Genomic DNA, 13720 nt, shown 5'->3' on the forward strand with positions numbered 1-13720 from the left:
GTCGTAATGACCCCCTTTGCATTTTCTGAACTTTGATGCTGAATCCTGAATGCCTTGCTGATCAACTGATGTCCTGAGGACAAAGAATGACTCTGCTTGCTGATCCACACTGAGGATAGGTATAATGAAGTAGAGTGTTGATTATCATCCATATTTGCTTTTCCTTTCTGGGTACCAACTGCACTGTTTTGATACAGCCATATTTAGATGTTTTTCCAAATTTGTGTTACTAAATAGTTTTGCATGAAGCCCAACATGCTGATGCCAATATGATTTTAGTTAAAGATTCCTCAAAAATGAAATTGTGCAAATAGGGATTATTGCTTTATGAATTTCTCTGCTGAATTTGAACGTACGTAATTACTTTGATGCAGTTGACTTTGCTATTAACCCCTTGGGTGCCCAGGACGAGCTGGTCTCACCCTCACCCTCACAACAGCAGAAAGCCCACCAGAGACCAGGGAAGATTTTTATTTCAAAATAAGAGGGTGGGGGTATGGTCATAACCCCCCCAAATAAATGGGGCCAAAGTTGTTCTGACCACCAGTGGGCAGATGGGGCAATTACCCACGATCCACACCCGGGGAGGGGGGGCAGAAAGTCTACTAGATGCCAGGGAATAAAAATAAAAAAAATTGTGTGATGGTGGCTACCAACCAGTATGGGCATGGTAATGCCCCCACCCCAACTAAAGGGGGTAACAGTCTTTCAGCTCTTCCCCCCGCACACTAAAACATCTTATCCCATGGCAAACAAGAGGACACTCAATTATTTTGGGTTTTGGTTTTACATTTGGGCCATGAGAGCTTGGCTAACTCTCAAATTCGTCCCACTTGGAATGGTGACGGCTGCACTTTTTGGACTTTGGGACGCTGCCATGTAGAAAACTGAACATCTGGTTGAGTCCAGAGTGGTGTGCTTCACATGCACTCCGCACCATTTTCTGACCCACAATGCCCTGCAAACCTCCAACTTTGCTAGAAATCACACACTTTTTCCACATTTTTGTGAAGGAACCTTCCGGAATCTGCAGGAATCCACAAAATTCATACCACCCAGCGTTGTCTCATCTATACCGATAACAATTCTGCTGCACTTTTCAGCCTAAAAATGTTTTGTTTTCAAACTGCCCTTTTGAACCCGCTTTGGTTCCCCCTCAATTTTGACATATTTTTGGCTCTTCCCTGTCACAGGCACTTGGCCCACCTACATAATTGAGGTATCATTTTTACCGGGAGGCTGAGGGGAACGCTGGGTGGTAGGAAATTTATCCTGGTGCGGTGATCCCACACAGAAATGTGGGACAAATGTGATTTTTTAGCTACATTTAAGGTTTGCTGAGGATTCTGGTAAGAAAACACTGGGGGATCCATGCAAGTCACACCTCCCTGGACTCCCTCAGGTGTCTAGTTTTCAAAAATGTCTGGGTTTGGTAGGTATGGCTGCTGAGCCCAGGACCAAAAATGCAAGTGCCCCCGCAAAAACAGATAGTTTTGTATTTCATAGTTTTGATGTGTCCAGATAGTGTTTTGGGGCATTTCCTTTTGCGGGAACTAGGCCTACCTACACAACTGGGGTACCATGCTTATCGGGAGACTTGGGGGAATGCTGGGTGGAAGGGAATTTGTGGTTCCTCTCAGATTCCAGAACTTTCTGTCACAGAAATGTGAGGAAAAAGTGTTTTTTTGGCCAAATTTGAGGTTTGCAAAGGAATCTGGGTAACAGAACCTGGTGAGAGCCCCACAAATCTCCCCATCTTGGATTCCTCCTAGGTGTCTAGTTTTTTAAAATGCACAGGTTTGCTAGGTTTCCCTAGTTGTCGGCTGAGCTAGATATTAAAATCCACAGCCAAGCACTTTCCAAAAAACACGTCAGTTTTCAATGTAAAAATGTGATGTGTCCACGTTGCGTTTCCTGTTGCTGGTGTTAGGCCTACCCACTCAAGTGAGGTAACATTTTTATCGGGAGGCTTGGGGGAACACAGAATAGCAGAACAAGTGTCATTGCCTCTTGCCGTTCTCTACATTTTTTCCTTCCAAATGTAAGACAGTGTGTGAAAAAGACATCTATTTGAGAAATGCCCCGTCATTCATGTGCTAGTATGGGGACCCCAGAATTCAGAGATGTACAAATAACCACTGCTTCTCAACACCTTATCTTGTGCCCACTTTGGAAATACAAAGGTTTTCCTGATACCTATTTTTAAATCTTTATATTTCACCAAATGTATTGCTGTATACCCGGTATAGAATGAAAATCCATTGCAAGGTGCAGCTCATTTATTGTCTCTGGGTACCTAGGGTTCTTGATAAACCTACAGGCTCTATATATCCCTGCAACCAGAGGAGTCCAGCAGACGTAACGGTATATTGCTTTCACAAATCTGACATCGCAGGAAAAAGTTACAGAGTAAAACGTGGAGAAAAATTGCTTTTTTTTTAGCTCAATTTCAATTTGTTTTTTATTTCAGCTGTTATTTTCGGTAGGAAAACCTTGGAGGATCTACACAAATGACCCCATGGTGAATGCAGAATTTTGCCAACTGCTGCCCTTTTTCCCCATTTAAAAAAAAAAACACAAACCTCTACAATCCCTATGATGTTGGAAAAAAAGAAAAAGGACGCAAATTTGGCATGGGTAGCTTATGTGGACAAAACGTCATGAGGGCCTCAGCGTGAACTGTCCCAAATAGCCAAAAAAAGGTCCGGCACTTGAGGGGGAAAAGGCCTGGCAGCGAAGGGATTAATTTGCACCATAACCTTAGAATGGGGGCTGTAGTTCAAGCTTTGATTAGATTACATTTCTTCTGCTGCTTTGGACAGCCAGTATTGTTTCTGTATGTGTTTCATTTGATTTTGAGATTGATCTACATGACCCTAGCATTGCTAATGTAGGAAAATAAATATTCTAACTTTTACTAAGGGTGTAGTTATTCATGACTGAAAGATCATAGAGTGTGACAATTGCTGACTCCATTGATTATTACTGTTGTTGATTGTTGCCGATTATCGACTATTGTGTATTGGTTATTGATTATGTACTGGAGCTATGGTAAGAACATCTTATTTTCGAGTCAAAATGTTCATCGACCTATTCGAGTCCCCTTGTAAGCTTACTTTTTAAGGTCAGACATGCTAGTAGGTATGACTGTCCTTGATAAGAGGGAAGCCAAACATACTTCAGCTTTAGAGACAACTACTGCATTAACAGCGTTTGAGAAGTATCTACATGTATGTAGTAATGCCCAAGGGGAACTTTCTTCTAATGTCTTCTATCAATTATTGAGTATGTTGAGACGATGGATGCCAAGGATTGTTTTGTGTATACGCAGATTTCTTCATCATTCGAAGAAAGAGTTACTTATCTTAGTTTGCCTCTTACTTATGGGATAAGTTGTAATCTGTTAGTAACAAGATTCTATAACCAGGAGTACATTCAGTATTTCTATTCCAACCATGATGTAGTGTTTTTGTTTTTTCCCATAACTAGGTAGAGAAGCTAAGGAGTATTAGTGAGGGGTTTCTTTGAACTTACATTCACTTTTGGCACAGGTTACGCTCACAGGAATAACCTGACATGCTTGCTTACACCTTTAGAAAGGAGTTTCTTAGATCACACAGATGACAGGAGAAAGGCATTAAAGGAGAAGTTAGAAAAGGGGTTAGACAAAAGGACTTTTACAAATGATTATGCTTATAGTGCAATTAGAACACAAGGGAAATTAGCTTTAGACGTGCTAACAATATTGACACAGCCCTGCCGAAATGTGGTTATAATACTTCTAATCAATGTGCTAGTAGAGGAATAAGTGGAGGATGATTGTCATTTCAGTTACGCAGGCGGGTTACATAAATATATCACTTGGGTATAGATACATCTGTGGAAAATTATTTCACCACAATAAACTCTGTCTCACAGTTTTTAGATCCCCGGCATTCGTGTCAGAAAATATAGAAATGCAGTTTGTGTTGTGACCTATGTACTAAAAAATGCTTCCAAACTGTACAATTTTAGGGGGAGTCGCAAAACAGCCTGCTTTAAGAATATTAATTAGTCAGGACACAGTTTGTGATCCTCTGTGATTGGCTGCAAAATGCAGGGGAGGAAGCATGCAAGGGATGGCAGACCTTTCACCTTGCATTTGTATTCTTAAATGCACAAAAAAACTGAAAATCATGATGTCCATTAAAGGGACTGGTGTTCCTTTAAAAAAATGTGTTTCATTTTCGGGAGAGTAGACAGTGGCGCTCTAAACGCAAACTGCTTCCCTCAAGGCCACTGTCATGATTTCCAAAGGCAAAGATGTCCCTCAGGGAAAGCTTCCCCATGAATCACGTGCTTTGGAACTGTAAATTACCATCAAGCCCCAATTGTCACCTCCCTTGCAAACAAGGCCCATGTCAAGGTACCTCATGTCATGCATTCCGTTGGCACTGACACTTTTTACAGTGGCCCTCTCTGAAGCTAGCAAATTCCAATGCCTATGCTAGGTGCTGTATTGTCGCAAGAGCGATGTGCAGCAGCACTTTATCATTTCACATGTGTTACAATAGTTCTCTACTGGTGTACATTTGCCCCTTGAAGCAAGGATACATGTCTGCTCACTTGTCAAATTACAAGAACCCAGATAAATTGAGCATCTTCTCTAAATGAACTCATAGACCGCCTGCTCGCAATCACCACGTGTGGCAGCCTTCACTGAACAATCATTTGTACTCCAGAGTGTACATCATCGGGGTGCATGGTCATTTCTTGGTTACAATATTTGACAAATACATCTTCCGTTGGTCCAACATAACAACATAACTTCTTCGATGAGCTGACATCTTGAACGCCTAAGCAACAACTTAGGCTTTGGGTCACTGTGGTGGGGTGCATCTATGCCCCCTATGTTCCATGCACGGTGCACAATAGCGATGCTGGCATAATACCTAACATTCAGTGGGGCATAAAGCATCTCTGAGAACCTACTCCTGTACTATCAACAGAAGCAATATCTGCACTCTATTGTATTTAGGGTGTGCAAAGTTAGGAAGACTGACCACTCAAAACTGCACACTTTTTTTAAACTACGGTCAGCTATGTGCAATCCATGGTTACCGGTAGCTTATAAAATGAGGGTAATCTCCATCCATCACTTTAGCAAGCAGGAAACATTTGCCCCTGCTATGAGAGATAGCTCAATGCAATTGGGGGACTGCTGTTTTTTAGTAACCAACCCTTGTCCCCTTTCCAGAGCCCCCTGTGCAATGCACAGAGTATTCTGTTGCCCATGTCAACCTCCTGCACTCTATTCAGCCCTCCAGCATTTTCAAGTGTCATGGGCCACCAGTACCCTATCTGGCCATGCCCCACACTCACACACTCTCCCTATTGACCACTCTTTCAGTGACCCACTATTGACTGCAGGAGGTAATTATTTAAAGTTCCAGAATGCCCATCCAAGATCATCCTGCAAGAGGAGCGAGTTATGTTGAGTGTGGGATAACTACAGCAAGCACAGAATACTCCGGGTATTTATTGTAATTTGGGCCAGATTTAAGGACAGTGGCACGGCACGCAGTGATGCACCACTTTTTTGCGCCCCTTAGTGCCCCCCTAACGCCACAATGTGTATCTAAGATACAGTGCACAATGGCAGTAGTTAGGGAATCAGCGTCAACATTTTTGACACTAGTTCAGAGCTTTGCAGGGTTAGCATAAAAAATGTTGACGCTAATCCTGCAAAGCCCATTGAGGCCCATTGTAAACAATGGGGTGCCTCCTTTTAATGCCTGCTCTGACCAGGTGTTAAAAGTGCTGAAAACAATGACGCAAAGAAATCTGTTAGATTTCTTTGCGCCATTTTTTCGGCCCCCATAATAGGGGAATGCCACCTTAGCATTCATTATTCCTGAAGCAGCCATAATGTAGCACAAATGGTTACAAAGTGCGCAAAAATGATGCTAATGCGGCACAAGGAAGCACTAGCGGCTCTTAAATCTGCCCCCTAGTGCTCTGTTCTCAGTGCCTTGGTATCCACACAATCACCTGTCTGCATAGGTATCACAGTAATGAGTGGGTTGCATTTTTCTTTACCCATCCGAGTTTTCCCCAGATAAATCTCGACAGGTCAAACCTGACAATATTTTTCGGGTGATAAGAGCCGGTAAATCCCAGGGTTGCTGATTGTTTGATTGACAGTATGTATAGTACAACACACACACAATGTTAGTTAAAACATATTGTTTTAACCAAACATGAAAAAGTAAAATTTGCCAGTTATAGTTATGACAAGTAACTGTACCTCATGACCAAAGTAACTATAACTCATGCCTTCACCAAGCACTCGTTATGACCTCCCATATTGATTCACCAATGACATCTTTTATGATATAATTGACAATATCACTGCAACATCTGAAATTAAATCACGTCAACAATGCATGGAATGGGAACAAATTTTATAGCTACTTTAGGGCACTAGTTATAGTTACTAGAGATAACTATTACTTGCAGCTTTCTGATAATTTTACACCATATGTTTTAACTGGCAGTTTCACCTAATGATAATATACCTTTAACACTTGTTTCGTTTCAGTATGAACATATATATATATATATATATATATATATATATATATATATATATATATATATCAAACCAAATCCCTTTCAGGGTTAGAGTGACACATAAATTATGCAAAAAAGAAAAGAAAACTTTGGGTAGTTCCCAAGTTTAGGTGGAGAGCAGCTCCAGTAAGGAGCACCCTGCATCACCAGCGACACTCTAGATTTGCTCACCTCAAATGTCTGTTTATCTAGCAAAGTGTTTAAGCATAGGATCAGCACAGTGCTATCCATGCCGAGCTAGATAAGGACAAAGGCTTTTGCCATTTGCACAGCAAAGTCTTTAAGCATAGGTTTGACATAGTAGGAATCTTTCCGAGCTGTAAAATGACAAAAGCCATTTACCACTCCAGGCACAGTATTACAGATTTGGACTGGTAAAATAATATCCAAGCCAACCTGGAATGAGTAAAAGCAACCCCTGACATGTGTTTCGCTCTTATTGGAGCTCTTCAGAGGGGTTTAGTTTTGTCCAGACACAAGGGAGCACCCAGTATGAGTCAAAACAATTCCCTTTCAGGGTTAGAATGACGCATAAATTATGCAAAAAAGAAAAGAGAACTCTGGGTAGTTCCCAAGTTTAGTTGGGGAGCAGCTCCAGTAAGGAGCACCCCGCATCACCAGCGACACTCTAGATTTGCTCACCTCAAATGTCTGTTTATCTAGCAAAGTTTTTAAGCATAGGATCAGCACTGTGCTATCCACGCCGAGCTAGATAAGGACAAAGGCTTTTGCCATTTGCACAGCAACGTCTTTAAGCATAGGTTTGACACAGTGTCAACCTTGCTGAGATGTAAAATAACAAAACCCATTTATCAATTCAGACACAGTATTACAGCTTTGGACTGGTAAAATACCATCCAAGCAAACCTGGAATGAGTAAAAGTAACCCCTGACACGTGTTTGGCTCTCAGTAGAGCTCTATATATATCTATATATAGGTATATATATAGATATATATATGTTATGTTATGTTATGTTATTTTTATTTGTACCGCGCACAGCTGCCCCAGCAAAGGGGCGTCCCGGCGCTTTGAGAAGGTAAACACAACACAGCACTAAAAGCGGGCAAAAGAAGACAAAACACAACAGATAAGCTTAGACAAATAAAAAGGTCTTAATAGCCCGCCTAAACTGAAGGAGCTCATCAATGGCCTGGATTTGTGGAGGAAGAGAATTCCACCAACTCGCTGCCAGGACTCGAAAAGAGCGGCCCCCAATTCTGCTCAGCTTAAAGCGCGGAACCACTGCTAAGTTCTGGCCTAACGATCTAAGAGTGCGAGAGGGAACATAAGGAATCAGCAATTTCTCCATGATTTGCGGGGAAGTACCCTTTAAGATTTTAAATGCAAAACAGAGAACCTTAAATCTAATCCTCTGCTGCACAGGGAGCCAGTGGAGAGAGCGCAGAGTATTGGACACCGAACATCGCCTGGGGAGACCAGTCACCAGTCGGGCCGCAGCGTTTTGAACCCGCTGGAGCCGCCGAAATTCTGACTGGTTTATCCCCGCCAGTAGGGAGTTGGCATAGTCCAACCTAGACAGCACTGATGCTTGAACCACCAGCTGTCTTGTAGGTGCATCAAAGAATTTGAGGATAGGTCGAAGTCCTCTGATGATGCCATAGCAAGAAGCCGCCACCTTCTTGGTATGACAGATGAAACTCAGAGAAGAATCAAACCATACCCCCAAGTTTTTTATCTCTGCCGCTGGGAGGGGAGTCACACCCAACTCCGAAGGCCACCATTTATCATCCCACAAAACCACCTGTTTACCAACCACCATAATCTCCGTCTTTTTGGTGTTTAACTGGAGACAGTTGGATTTCATCCAGTTAGCCACTTCCCGCAGACCATCACAAAACCTGGGAGCCTCCAGGTCTGAGTCCCCACTCAGTGTGACCGCCAGCTGCGTATCATCTGCGTAGGATACCATGGTTAGGCCCCACCGCTTGACGACCGCAGCCAACGGTCTCACAGACAGATTGAAAAGGGTGGGACTCAGTGAAGACCCCTGTGGGACTCCCTGGTCTAACGGGTAGAGTGACGACTTACCGGGCGGGATCGGCACCTGGAATGACCTATCCATAAGGAAGGAACGAAACCAGTGCAAGGCGGAGCCAGAAACGCCCACCTCCTCAAGACGCCGAATCAGAATTCCGTGCGAGACCGTGTCGAAGGCGGCACTAAGATCTAATAACAACAGTGCCGCCGTCCGACCGGAATCCATCACGGAGCGCAGATGCTCGACCATCGAGAGGAGGGCCGTCTCCGTACTATGACCCGCGCGGAACCCGTTCTGGGTAGGATCAAGAATGTTAAACCTACCAAGGTGGTCTGTAAGAGTGGCATTCACATGGGCCTCTGCTATTTTCGTGGCCCAAGGAAGAAGGGAGATAGGGCGGTAGCTTTCAGGTTTAAGGGGGTCAAGGGTCGCCTTCTTCAGAATTGGCGTAACTACTGCCTGCTTCCATCTAACGGGAACCACTCCAGAAGAAAGAAACAGGTTGATCAAGGACAGTACCGGGGAGCGGCAAACTGGTGCCAGAGTCTTAAGTTGGGCGGGTTTCAACGGGTCAGCCGGAGAGCCAGGCTTAATTTTGGCGCTGAGATAGTCAAACATCTCCAGAGATAAGGGGGGTAAGATGGAAAGACATTCCCCCTCACCTAAGGTGTGACCAACCTGCTCTAGCATCAGGGAACCCGTTGGGAAAGTGCGATAGATGGCTTGCACTTTTTCATGAAAGAAAGAAGCCAAACCCTCACAATGTGAATCCGAGCATATTTCCCCTGCAATTACTCTCTTCGCCATCAGGTCCTTTAATACTTTAAAAATAAGTTTCGATGGATTGGTAGAATTCTGAAACTGTTGAGCATAAAAGGAGACACGAGTTTGACACACTGCCCTGTGATAAATCTTGATTTTAGCAAGATAACATATTTTCAGATCAGAGTCATATGACTTCCTCCATAATCTTTCGGCCTGTCTACAGACCCTCTTAAGAGATGCCAAGGAAGTGTCATACCAAGGGCTCGGCTCCTTCCGGTGACACTTAGACCAACACATAGGAATCAGAGAATCGAGGGCACCAGAAATCCACTCACAGAAGGAGTCGTATCCACAATCGACCTCAGTGAGCGGACCTAAAGGAGCCTTCTCGAGCTGATGATAAAAATCCTCCAGACTTAATTTGTTCCAGTGTCGTTTAAGAACAAATCTATCCTGAGATACAAAAGGAGAGTCAGACAGAGAGCATGCCATTTTCACCAGCATGTGTTCTGTCCAGACCAACTGAGAGGAACCAAGAACTCTGAGACCTTCTAAATTTGTGAAGAACGGGTCAAGAATATGACCACCTTTATGTGTGGGGAAGGTAATCATCTGCGAGAGCTGTAAAGCCTCAAGATCCGCCAAAAAGCTCCTAATAGTAGGTAAGGAAGGACAGTCCAAATGGAGATTAAGATCTCCCACAACATTAAAATTTGCGCATCCTAGTGCCTCTATGCTAATATACTCAGGAAGAGTAGCCCTAAACACAGAATCACAGCCCGGAGGCCGGTAAATTAATAACCCAGAGAAGGTAAACTGATGACTAAACGCTATTTTAAATAGGGCACCCTCACACCCCAAAAGTTCAGCGGCTTTCCACTGACAGGGATAACACCGTTTGGTGACCATCGCAATACCTCCACCTCTAGTCGTACGATTTAAAGTAAAAATAGCATATTCTGGGGGAAAAGCTAAGTTAGCTATCGAGGAGTCAGAGTCCTGGAGCCACGTTTCCGTCAGAAAAAGCACATCCGGCGAATCATCAGCAAGAAGGTCGTAAATTTCCTGATAGTGCTTTACCACAGATCTGACGTTTAAGCTCCAGATACTCAAGTCCCGTTGTCCTATCCTCTTTACAGCAGGCCCTAAGGAGCGTATAAGGGAGGGGGGTTCCAATGACCATACACCGCACCTACAGTGATATGGGCCACACAATGGGCCTACAGGCGAACACTCGCAACGTGTACATTGACCCCGAAGGGCCAGTAAATCGGACCTACTATAGGTTCTCAAACTAACAGTCATGATTACCAGGTCCAGAGTTCTGCCACGAGCCGCGCTTCCTTAGCGCGGACGGGCGCAGACGGGCACGACTCTGGCACGACTCTGGCACGACTCTGGCACGACTCTGGCACAGCGAAGGCACGCCCGCTGCGCGTATCCGCTGCGCGTTGGGGGGAGCTTTAAATAGGCGTCCCTCCACTCAGCCGGAGCGCTAGACCGCTCGTCAGCAACCCCACCCAGAGTGATCACCACTCCAAGATGGCGCCCAAAGTGACCACCACTCCAAGATGGCGCCCAAAGTGACCACCACTCCAAGATGGCGCCCAAAGTGACCACCACTCCAAGATGGCACCCAAAATCAATACCCCAGAGACCGGACCCGCCAAACAGCGGTGGGAGAACCGATTAGAGTGCAGGTAAGGGGGTTACAATAAGTCCTATAAAATCAGGGCAATAAACAACTAAAAAAGAACACAAATAGTTATAAAGGTAGCTTTTAAAATAATATCGCAGTATAGAGGCGCATAACGCGATGCAAAGCGCGAGTACCTTCTCAGGGCAGCCCCCAGGGCAGGTCGCCTTAAATAGGCGTCCCTCCACTCAGCCGGAGCGCTAGACCGCTCGTCAGCAACCCCACCCAGAGTGATCACCACTCCAAGATGGCGCCCAAAGTGAACACCACTCCAAGATGGCGCCCAAAGTGACCACCACTCCAAGATGGCACCCAAAATCAATACCCCAGAGACCGGACCCGCCAAACAGCGGTGGGAGAACCGATTAGAGTGCAGGTAAGGGGGTTACAATAAGTCCTATAAAATCAGGGCAATAAACAACTAAAAAAGAACACAAATAATTATAAAGGTAGCTTTTAAAATAATATCGCAGTATAGAGGTGCATAACGCGATGCAAAGCGCAAGTACCTTCTCAGCAAAAGAGAGAGAGATATTAACTTACAGTTAGGATCTCGTTTCTATATAAAAAGTGTTTTTTTTACTTGCCTTTATCTTTGGTGCAGCTTGATGAGGGTTCACAAAACTTTCCCCAAAAAATTCCCAGTCTCCTGTGCTGCTGTCTGGAAAGTTTCAGGATGATCCATCTAGGGGGAGGGATGGGGGAGGCAAGAAAAAGTGAGGTCCCAAAACAAGTTTCCCCATTCATTTTTTCATAGGGATTTTGAACATCGAAACTACTGGACAGTATTATACCAAATTTGGCAGAAAGGTAGGTCATGGTCCAGAAAGTGACTTTTTTTGTATTGGTGAAAATCTGTTCAGTAGTTTTGAAGAAATTAAAGAAAATCCGAATTTGTTTATACAGGGACGTAAAGGATTTGCGACCCCTCACGATCTTGTGCAGATATCTGATTGGCTGCCAACACTTCAACAAGGAAGTGTTAGCAGCCATCTCAAGACTCGGTAACGGGATCCTAGAATTTTTTTACAAAAATTAAAAAGGGGGCACCCCCTCAGGGCTAAAAGCATTTTTGTTTAGAATTTTTGTACGGATCTGTGGCAGATCCTCTGAAATTTTTTTAAAAAGGAAGCGCGGGCTCCTGTTTTTTAAGCACCCGGGTGCACCAAGTCCTGTGGGCAATCTTTTTTTTGAGTGCAGGGGGACCTCCTGGCCCCCCGCAGACCAGGGACCACCACCTCCCAGGGACGAAATGGAAATTATGTGTGGGGTGGCCATATGGCCCGCGCCCCAGGGATCACCACTTCCACTGGGCAAAATTGTTTATTGGCATGGGGAAGGCAGTCCCCGGGACCGCCACCTCACAGGGCTTCAAATACTTAATTAGGGGGGGGGATCTGCACCCCCACTGCTCTGGGGATCACTACCTCCCCGGGACTATATCAAATAAATTGGGGGGGTCGTCTGCCCCTCCCCGAGCTCCCCGCTCCCCCATTGATCATCACCTCCCCGGGGCATAGATTATCAAATTATGAAAGGGGGCGTTTTCGACTCCCTTTACCCCCGGGGATGTGCACGTTGGACGGGGGCCACCTCCCAGGGCCAGGTCTCCTGCTCCAGCTCCTGCTATGACCCGGGATGCCCACCTCCGAGGCATAGCTGATTGCTGTGGCTTGGCTGCAGGTTTGCAGCCAAGCCACAGCAAACACTTCTGTTTTTGATAGTTGGACCTATCAACCGGTCCCGCTGTCAATAGGTAAGTAGTTATAGTTGTGAGCTAGTTTCAATAGGAAAAGCGTTTTTTGTTTTACCAATAACTTTGGCTCCGCTTCATGAATCTTCATGAAATTTTCAAAACTAATATGACAGTCAGTTCAGCTGCTGTCTTGAAAGTTTTGAGGTGACCTGGTGGGGGGTGAGAAAAAGGGTGGGGGTTCCAAAGCACATTTTTCATGCATTTTCCCTTAGAGTCTTTAGACATGACTACAGCCCGAACCGCTGAATGGATTTGCACCAAATTTCGCAGGAAGCTAGATCTTGATGCGCAGATTGTGCTTTTTGTTATTTGGTGTAAATCCATTTAGTAGTTTTGTAGTTATTAAAGGAAAAAATATAAATATCTGGGTGGAGCCTAAGCACATATCTCATTGTGAGATCTGATTGGGGGTCAGCTCTTTAAACAGAAAGTGAAGCAGACATTTGGGGACCAATATATACAATAGCACCCAAGTGAAATGCATTTCGGCGAATGGCAGGTTTTGAGGGTCACAAAAAGGAGAACATATAAAGGGTGAAATAAGATTTGAATTGCAATATAAATCATTTTTTGATGGTACCAAACTAATTTTAGGAATTGTGGTGTGTTCTAAAGTGATTTTTCCCTTTAAAAAAAACTTGTGCTGGGATTTCATGAATTATGCTTGAGAGAAAACTGCTTTCTCATGATTGTCCTATAGAGGTTATGAAAGGTGCTCCAGAAGCTAAAATGAGAGCATAATTTCTGTAAATTCACACCATCTTTCTCAGCCACATGAGAACAAAGTCTGACATTCTCTGTAAAATATGACCAGCAGCCTGTCAGTTGATTCCCTTGTGTTCTACTGCAGCCTTCCACAGTGTTCAAAAGAACAACTAGAGTGCTAACAG

This window comes from Pleurodeles waltl, chromosome 7, assembly GCF_031143425.1.
Source record: "Pleurodeles waltl isolate 20211129_DDA chromosome 7, aPleWal1.hap1.20221129, whole genome shotgun sequence".
Classification (NCBI taxonomy): domain Eukaryota; kingdom Metazoa; phylum Chordata; class Amphibia; order Caudata; family Salamandridae; genus Pleurodeles; species Pleurodeles waltl.